General features: G+C 36.2%; 1 protein-coding gene across 2 annotated transcripts in view; it reads right to left on the bottom strand.

Moving 5' to 3' along the window:
* LOC113227202 overlaps nucleotides 1-10,448 on the bottom strand; it is a 155,754-nt gene that overhangs the window by 59,375 nt on the left and 85,931 nt on the right. The window contains exon 1 of one of the 2 annotated variants that reach the window (XM_026460092.1): nucleotides 7,606-7,663. The exons of the other annotated variant lie outside the window; for it this stretch is intronic. The gene's annotated coding sequence lies outside the window, so the exon portion shown is untranslated. Of the gene's footprint in view, nucleotides 1-7,605; nucleotides 7,664-10,448 lie in introns of those variants that run through there. 2 annotated transcript variants of the gene reach the window in all.

Consider the following 10,448-nt stretch of genomic DNA (forward strand, 5'->3'; position numbering starts at 1 on the left):
ACACACACACACACACACACACACACACACACACACACACACACACATGCACGCACGCACACGCATACACACACACACAATATAATCCAAAATATAGATAAATAAATGTAGCTGTATGTTTTTTTAAGGCAGTAAGTGGCGGGATGAACAAGTCGTGCGCCTGGTGGTAAGCCACATGCCTGTCCATAGGAGTATGCAATGCCACTCCGAGTATTAAATTGCAAAGGTCTGAGACACGAATTCCTTATTGGACGTCATAACATTCTCATACCATTCGTCATCATTGATTCATCCGAGACATAACTTGCAAGTCCCATGTGTCTGTAATATCGCAACTGCCTCTGTGGCCGAACAGTTACCTTGCTGGACTGCCACGCAGAGGCCGGGGTTTGATTCTCGGGTCGGGAGAAATATTTGTATGGCCTACTTTATTTATCCAGTGACTTTGGGAGTAATTTGTGGTTGTCTACGTGTGTGTGTCAAAGGCACCCACGATACATGGTTTCCATGTGAGTATCTATTTATTTATTTATTTTACATACATAAGCTAGCAACTATCATTACAGGACCTAACCTAATGCAATAGTGTAGCCAAAATTATCACTTGTTCAACATTATTTACAAACATTAAAATTATAGTCAAAAATTCTATTGTACCTACTAAAATTATATTATACCATATTCAATTATAAACTGACATTGTATTCCCTAACATATTAATTACAAATAAAACTATTTTATTGAACTCACGCAGAGAACAGTCAAATAGGTCAACTTTCCCGTCAATAACGTTCAAAGTTCTCATCCCTCGTGACAGTGGTACCCTGACCAGCGGGTTGGTTCTCTCACGAGGAATCGCCAACATCTGAGGCCGGCGCCGGCGCCCTACATACCCATCAGAAACGCAAAGACCCACACGACTCAAAACCTCTGCATTGCATGTTTTGCCTTTTAACAATTGAAACGTATAAAAAAAACCAATGCTAATTCCCTCCGTACCCCCACTTCGTTGTACACCACCATACCTAAAATAAAAAGGTTAGGATACGTCAAAGGATAGAAAGGATATATCCCGTATAGCCTTAAATATAAATATCTTGTAAATTTGTTTTGTATGCGTTTCAACATTACATTATATTTAATTTCCCTTGGAGCCCAAATAAGTGCACACATTCGAGATGGCATCTAACCAAGGTATTGTACAATGCCGTTATTGCCTTTATGTGTGTAAAACTATTAACTGTACGTAGAATCAATCCCAAATTTCTATATGCTTTTTTACAAATACTTATTATATGATCCTAGAACTTCAACTCTGCCCTAAAACGAAGTTCTTTACTTCGGTAACCCTCTGCAGTGTTGCAGCGTTTATTTTATAATCGTGGCAAATAGGATTACGCTTTCGAGTATAAGAAATCGTACACATTTAGAAGTATTGAACTGTAGACTATTTTGCTCACTCCATGACACTACGTTGTTGATATCATTTTGTAATAATGTACAAGGTACTATTGATCGGAGCGGAGAAATAGTTTCAGGTCATCTGCAAACAGGAGGCATTGTGACTTTTAGATAGCCCCCAGTAGGTCATTAATCATTATCACAAATTGGAAAGGTCCAAAATTGCTAACCTGACTTACCCCAGACTGGACAAAGTCATACTAAACGTACTGCTGTCTGTCGATCATGTAACTAGAAAAAAATTGTAATAAATGGGGTGTAAAACCGATGCCAGCTGGTTTCCTAAGCAAGACATCATTATTCACGACATCGAACGCTTTTCGAAAGTCGAAATAAGCGGCATCCACTTGGTCTGCACTGCCTATTGCAGGGACCAGTTGAGTCGTGTAGCTCATGAGGTTACTAGTGGTACTCCTACCCAGTCGAAAACCATATTGCGCGTCCGATATTTGAGAACAAACCTGCTGAAATATACTGTTCTGCCAGGCTGCTTCGAACACCTTGGCAGGGGTCGATAAAACTGCCACGTATGTGAGTGTATGCGTTGTATTTATTTGTTTGTCTGTAATTTAATACACAGTAATCGGATACGACGCTACCGCTACGTGTGCATCCTGTATTTGCCTATTATTGGGTCCACATTCTAATTTCTACTGTGTTATTTTATCTTCATGTTTAAACAGTGTATTTCTTTTGGCGATTATTATAAATAAATAAATAAATAAATTTTCACCAGCAACCTTTACCCTTCAAAACAGAAACGTTGTAATGCTCACATTCATTGTCACAGAAATAGGTAAGGTGGCAGTACTTGACCTGGACGATCTCTTTCACAATTGCTCTACTACTACGAAATGTTAGACCTTTGTTTAGTTTTTTTTTAATAAATACTTGTAATGAAGCTGACCAAAATTTCGACAAGAAGATTATAACGTTTCGAGAATCAATTATCATATTGCATTTGACAGTTCTCACTTTAAGTAGCACAGCAATAAATTTCAAGCCAATGTCAAGCATGCTGTTGACTGTGCCTATAGGGATCAACATTTACATTATATAACAACATTCATGATTATCTGTTTTTGCGCTAGATTATCTAAATATAAAGTTACTCTAGATATTTGAATCAACACCGTTTAATTATTAAGTTTTCAGCTATTGTTAGATTGTCGAACTAACCCGATAGCATGGAGATTTCTGTAATGGCAAGGATTGGGGATAAACTATCTAAGAAGATTAGTAAACTTTGACGTCGATGACACCCATACGTTTCCTAGTCTCGCAGATGTTAATATTAGTATCTTCAGATTAGTTCCCAACGTTTATATGCAAAGGTATTTGTGTTGTATTGCATTAAACTACGTGAGACTGGTCTTGTCTTAGAAGAAGCACCTACATATTTATTATTCGTTACGCATGGAGGATAGAAAACGCTTGTTCTTGACAGTTGTCTTCATAAAGTCTCAAATTCATTTAAGGAGCAATGTACACGTTTCTATAATAAGGTTCTGATTGATTTTTAAAAATTGCCATTTACGAGGTTTAAAACTATTGTGAAACAACAACTTTATGTTAAAGGTTATTATACAACTTTTGCGCAGTTGGGAGAAATCCGTGGTAGTAACCCGTTTAAATTAAATATTGTAATGACAACTGTATTCAAATGTATATGTATTTATAAAGGAGAAACCTAGAGTTTCTTGCTCATTCTTCTCAGGGGAACCTGTCTTACGAATGAGCAGTAGAGTTTAATCATTATGACAATTTCAAGTGTAATTTGCTTACATATGAAATAAAGATTATTTGACTTGACTTTGTAGGTCAAATAGAAAAGGTTTTTTTATTTCTGTATACTGGTAGTTGGACAACTTTCGCAAATCTCGCATATAAAAATGTGTTTCATTCGAGTTTATTTCGACAGCCATTGGTGAAATAGGGCGGGTGTGCGAGGCCATAAATAAAGAATGTCGTGTAAAGGTTGTGTAGAGGCATCCGCGGAACTACACGCAGTAAGGAAAATGTTGGTTGCTCTAGTGAGAATGAATCAATTTAAGTGGTTTCCATTTCATTAGTGAATTGAGCAATGATACATACGAGGTCAGAAATGGATATGTGTTTTGAAAGGTGATTAACTGGGTGGTGCACCTTATACTATTAGAAACTCGTATACTCGTACTTAAGAAGTCGTGATAAATTAATGGTAGACCTACCGCTTCTCGAAGTCGTGCAATTGAATTAAAATTAACCATGAGCTTTTCAGCGTGTAGTTCCCAACCCGCATTGGGTCAGCTTGGCGGACTATGGCCTAAACTTTCGCCTGAGAGGAGTCTCGTGCCCAGCAGCGGGACGTGTCTTGATGACTTGATATATATACCTACATAATTTTACTTGGAATATGCAGTATAAATCAGTAGGTGTGTGTGAATATGGTAGTTAAAGGGTAGGTAAGATCTAAGATAAATTTTTGAAAGTTGATTGAGCACCTACTCGTAATTAGTAAGCGCCAGGTTTCTAGGAATTTTTCAACATCCTGGGCCGTCTTCCGATACCATCGGCGTTCAGCTACCATCTTTACAATCCTCACTTGGTCCTCTGCTAACACTACAGTGGTATACAAATCAAACTATTCTTTTGATTTTGAGGCATATTTTAAGTCGACTATAGATTTATAACAAATACGTTTTTCGAAATAATGGCATAGTTTCATGATCTTGAAACAAAATTCCGGGGAGAAAATAAGGTTGTTCCTAATACAAGCTTATTATGAGCCCAAGATTAATTCACATTGTAACTCGTAGGGCACTTTTAAATTAGACGTTTATAGAAGCGCTGCAGTGATGCACTCGCATTACTACTACTAATTTTCACGTAATATTTTATTACTATATTTAGTTATTATAAGCGCAGTTGCAGCGGTACTGTCGTGACAGGAGCACGCCATTTTTGCAGTCACAATTAGTGAATTAAAAATTACTGAAGCGTTACAGACGCGTGGCAGCCGCGTCACAGCACAGTCGCGTCACTGCAGGGCTTGCAAACGTCTAATTTGAAGGCGCCATTAGAAACCGGTGGGTGAAACCATGGCGAAACTCTGATGTCACAATAAATTTTTTGACCTACCGCTTTAGTTGAATTATTTAAGAAGTCAAATTCAAATAATCATTTATTCCGTAGGTAAAACTTTTACGCTTGAAAACGTAATTTTTTAAGCTACTGTTCGTTCAATGCGCTGCCTTCTCTAAGAAGAACTAGCAAGAAACTTTTGTGATTGCCCTTTTCAAATAAACTTAAATGCTGTGGAATACAATTTAAATCATATTTGTGTGGAATTTAGACTCATGTCGTCTTTCCATACATCGTTATTTGTTACGTAGTCTTCGATTTTGTAATATGACTTTTCATTTAAAATACTTTTGATATAAGTTTTAAACTTAGGAAATGATAATCTTAATATATACTCCGAAATCTTATTAAAAAAACGTATACAGTTCCCCATAAAGAAATCGTTAACCTTAGTTAAACGAAATCGTGGAAAGTGTAGTCATGATACCAGCCACCTTAAGTTTTTCCCTGAGAGAAATCTCGAGAATCTCAACGGTACAAAGAACGAATCGCTCGTTTTTGCAACATAAATATGGTTTATATATTTGCCGCTTTACCCCACATGAGAATCCCGTAGGATATTATACTATGAAAGTAACTAAATTAAACTAGTCTAGCAGTACCAACATCGGTAAGCTCATGTATTCTGCGGCCTGCGTATGCAGCAAAGCTTAATCTGCTGGTCAAGGAAGATATAATATGTGGAAAACCATTGACGTTTACTATCTGGTCACTCCCAAAAGTCACCTTTATTAACTAGGTCTAACTTTTCTCCATTTATTTCTATGATTGGCCTAGACGATTTTATATTAGGTAATTCAAATTTAACACACTTTGTCTTCTTGGCATTGAGCAAAGACCTCGTACTTGATTAATTTTAGAATTATGCAAGTAAATTAGACTCATGATGTCTGCAACAACAACTCGCCTTGCCGTTTTCGTTTTAAAACAAAAAAGGAGCTGGTATATTTTTATTAAAGTCGGACCAAAATAAAAGGGTTTTGTTCCGTCGGATTTTATTACCGGTTCCGATTTCTGAAATGGGTTGACTTTTCTACGAAAAGTTATGTTCGTTTCGCGATAGCGATCTTTACTCAATTACCAGTTTGCGAACATTTGTACACGTTGAGCACTTTGTTAGGCCGCTCTAATTATGTATGTGTGATCACTCTGCACATTAAGAAATCAGTTAATTAACTGAGAATAAAAAGTCAACACTAGTGACAGTTTCTATGATATTTAGAAGGCATTCTAAAATGTTTAAGTGTACCGTACTACCGACGTATTGCATCTAAAGTAATATTTACAAATAATGAAATGAAAAACAGCGGGGATGTCATGAAGACGACTGGGAATAGCATAGTAGCAAAATTGGAAGAGTCCAATTTCGCAACTTGGTTTTTAAATTAACAATCAAGGCTTAACTTGTAAAACTAGACTTTGAAGTTGCTCAAGATTCAAATTATCGACATTACTATTTCGACTACTAAGTTTCTAAATTCGTCTACCATCGTCCCCGAAGACCACCTGAAGACTTATTTTAGGGAAATGTTTTTTAAAATTACTCGTGCTTGTTTAAATTTTGTCACATTTTTTTTGTCATTATTGATGACAAGGGCCATAGAGATTAATTTTGGAACTCTGAAGTCTTTGAATGGATCCATATTAAAAATGTTATAAATCTTTTTATCGGCAAAATAATTAATAATAAGCTTGTGCTCTTCTTCTTCTTAAATCTGGTAATAACTGAGACAAAGCTACAATAATTTCGAGTATTAAAAAAGATTCGAAATATAATTGAGAACATAACTGATAATTTTACTGACAATCGGTGTTCTCAGTAAAAATTCCAAGTGAATTACTATCACCTTTGTTCACGTTTCTAAACTAACAATTTATTGTTTAATGATGATAACTTTCTATTCTTTACAGTAAAAAGGCTGCAGTGTGCTATCATCTATCTTACCTATTTCTACGGTATCATATAATATTTGTTGTATATAAATTTAATTTAATTTAATGTTTGTGTGTTGTATATATAAAACACAAATAGTATGAAAACATTGCCCACGACCTTCACAAACTATACTTCGTATCCTTGGTACAATAAAACAATATGTGATCATACGTCAAAAATGCTTCTATCATATATAAATCATACAAACTAAATGAAACAAATTACGTGTGAATATGTGAAGTTTAATAACTGTCATATTTAAGCATAAAAGTTATCGACTAATTTCGTTTGTAGAATCTTTAAACTTTTCTCCTGAAAGTTGTTGTTGTTGTTGTTGTGCAGATATATATGGCCAAGGGTTAGAGTTGGAAATATAATGAATGGAATAACGAATTTGAACTTTATGGACTCAATTTAATTTTTGGGTATATCTGTAGATGTTACAGACAACGGCTCAGTTATGCGTTGTTCGCCATCGAAGAATTTTCAGATGTAGAAATAGAAAGAGCCGAAATAAACTAATGTACCTCTACGTTCTTATTCGGCTATTTCAGCAGTTTGATAGCATTTGGTGTTTTACTTTGGGGAAACGTAGACATTAGTAAAATCGTTGTTCTGGAAAAGCGTGCTGTTCGGGCAAATTACAAAACTGGGCCACAGAGTGCTTCTGGGTGATAAATTTAAACATTTTTACAGAGGCGTCACAAGAAATTTATGAAAACATAATTTATGTTAAGAGGAAGATTATGTAACATTTTCATTAAAAAATGCGTTTGACTTATCATCAGTTATGTAACATTAATACATAGAACAAATATAAACAGGTCTTGATAAATGTCTACACGCTTCTATGATACGAAATTTGGAGAATGCACAGAGGATTTTTCAAATTTGTCTTTAATGAAACTTAAAACCACTGTCAAACCAAAACTTCATACGGCTTATACATTTGCTTAATTACATAACAAAAATCCATGGGAGTGAATTGTTTAGCTCTTTCAGGTTATTTCTACCTGAGTATGTTATGTTAAGTAATTATAGTGAATGATAAATGCGTATAAATATCTATACTAATTAATATTCACCAAAGGCACCCAGAGGCTCTTATTCGTTCTTCTCGTGGGAATCGGCTTTATCAGCGTTTAATCAATTACAGATCTAAGAAATGAAAACAGTTTGAATTGGTGAGATGTCTCCATATCATAACTAACGTAATCAAAAGCGAAATTGAGTTATTAACATACATGGAATCAGCAATACTAGATCTACAACGTCCTATAAGCAGTTTCTTTTATATCTTATTTAGTTTCAGTTTTATTGCCAGTTATGACTTGGAGGGTTATTTACTCGTGTGATAAGTTACTCATTGAGCCACAGCCAGTAAAGTTGTAAACATATGATTAGCCTCGCACGTGGCGGAATCATTAAAGAAGCTCAAAGAGATATTTCAAAAGTTTAAACAGCGGGTGGATAAACATTAGCATAAGCTAAGTTCATTTATGTTTCAGCCGTTATTAAGTAGACCCGCGTGTGTTGCTGTGCGCAATTTCAGGTCAAAGTGAGAGCCGTATTTGGCGCTCGTTAGTTTTGAATTAGTAAGTTTTTTAATGAGTCTTTTTGAGAGTTTTGTTGTTTATCGTCCTCAAACAAGGAGAACTGATTTTATTATAAATATTTACACATACTTACCTAAACGTCTAAAAGGACCTTTTCTGTTTCTTTTTACGTAGTGTGAAGAAGCATTTGGCCAGACCGGCAAAATGATAGTGACGGTGTGAAGATATTTGTGTTTTCCATCCGTTACTCTCATCTCTGGACTGTATTCGCACTTTCCATCAGGCGCAGTGCAGTCATTTTGCCGAGTCACAATAATAATAAAAAAGCATACCTTAAGTAATAAGTAATAAGCGTTCAATAATGAGAATGAACTGCCTCCGCGACCGTATGGTTACCATGCTGGACACACTGAGGTCCCGGGTTCGATTCCTGAGCCGGGAGAAATATTTGTATGGCCTGCATTTATTTCTTTCGTTAGTTTAGTTGTAATTTGTGGTTGTCGATGTGTGTGTCCATAGCACTCACGATACAGGGTTTCCCTGCGGGGGACTATGAGTGTGTGCGTAAAAAAAAAGATAATCAAGACAGCTTTGTGTCAATTTACTATACGAGTTTTAATTAAATATACCACATAAATAGCTTACAGAGTCTGAATAGCGATACATATATTAGATTTTAGTACTTTGTAGGGAGAAAGTTTTGATTATAAACTTTATACTGAATTAAGTGAATCTTGGTTGTGCTCTGCATTATCCGTGTTGTACGCTCGTCGCCGTGCATGTTAGTGCACAGTGTAGATTGTTTTGAGTTCAAATTTGCATAACGTTAATCTTTTATAAGATGCATTGTAAACAGTGCAGGGTTTTTTTAAAGTTAACTGCAGTAACAACTGATTCCGTATTGAATAATTAAAGATTAACGTAGCATAAAACAACTGCGCTGCCCGCATCCATCGGCTTCCCGCGACCTCCACCAGATCGTCGGTCCACCTGGTGGAGAGCCTACCCACTGAGCGTCGTCCGGTGCGCGGTCGCCATTGAAGAACCTTTCCGCCCCAACGGCCTTCGGTTCTCCTAGCTATGTGGCCCGCCCACTGCCACTTCAGCTGATCTTCTAACCTAATCTAAACTATCAATCGCAGAGTAAGTAAATTACTAGAGTTATTATAGATAAGGAATAATTTACCAGGAAACCCACAAGGTTGCTCATCAAGCTTTAATGTCTTGAGCTTTCATGAGGTGTACTTACTTTTGCTTTTTTTTAATAAAATTCTACGTGCAGCTCATTATTTGTGTTTACACGAGTAACAAACAGTAAACTGGGCACAGTATGGTGTGAGTACGTTGATATTGGTGTATGAATAAATATGTATATATCGAGTTCTTAGTTTTTCGTAATTGTTAGACAACGGAAATGAAACTATCTTATTAATTCACTATTCTTTTACAGTTAGTGCAGCTCGTAAGTGGAATAAATTACCTGCTAGCGTTCGTGACCATGTGACAGTCCATCGGTTGCGTCATTCAAACGCAAATTAAAAGAGCACTTCCTGATAAACTCGGAAGTTAATCAGTAACATAAATATAAACTAATAATTTGTTTTGATTATAATATATATTGTGTATGTATGTATTTATGTAGGCACGCAAAGTTTACATATATCTCAGCCATATTTATACTATCGTCATTGATAATTATATTTACATTTGAATTTTAATAAATAATAAATAAATAAATAACGCACACTTTCAACATAGCCCCGCACTAGGGAAAACCTGTGTCGCGGGTGCCATGGACACACACACAGACATCCACAAATTACACCCAAACTCACGAGAGAAATAAATGTAGGCCATACAAATATTTCTCCCGGTCCGGGAATCGAACCTGGGACCTCTGCATGGCAGTCCGGCATGATAGCCGTTCGGCCACTGAGGCGGTTAATGAATGTATTGTATGAATATGTTCCGCAGACTTAGTTTATCGACATCATAAATAACAACTTTTGTTCCACGACTTGTCTGCGTCTCCCGGGTACCTTTCTCAGGTCCCAGGATAAATCCTGTCGCTCGCATATTAGGTCCCTGTTATCTTTTCCAAGTTTCAATTCCGGTTTCTATTCTGTGAAGAAAACTGTCTGTTTATCGACAGAACAAATGGAAAGAACAGTACCAGTAGTTCTGTCAACAGACTAGTGAGAGAGAAAATTCTTAGTAGTTCTGCGAAGAAAACTGTCTATTTATTAACAGAACAAATGGGAAAAAAGTATCAGTAGTTCTGTCAACAGAACTAGTGGGAATTAACGATTCTCACTGCTTCATTGTTCATGCGGTCAGGCTTTGGAATTCACTTCCTATTACTTGTCACGAAA

The sequence above is a fragment of the Hyposmocoma kahamanoa genome, unplaced genomic scaffold (genome assembly GCF_003589595.1).
Source record: "Hyposmocoma kahamanoa isolate Upper Pololo Valley unplaced genomic scaffold, ASM358959v1 202, whole genome shotgun sequence".
In the NCBI taxonomy this organism is placed as follows: Eukaryota; Metazoa; Arthropoda; class Insecta; order Lepidoptera; family Cosmopterigidae; genus Hyposmocoma; species Hyposmocoma kahamanoa.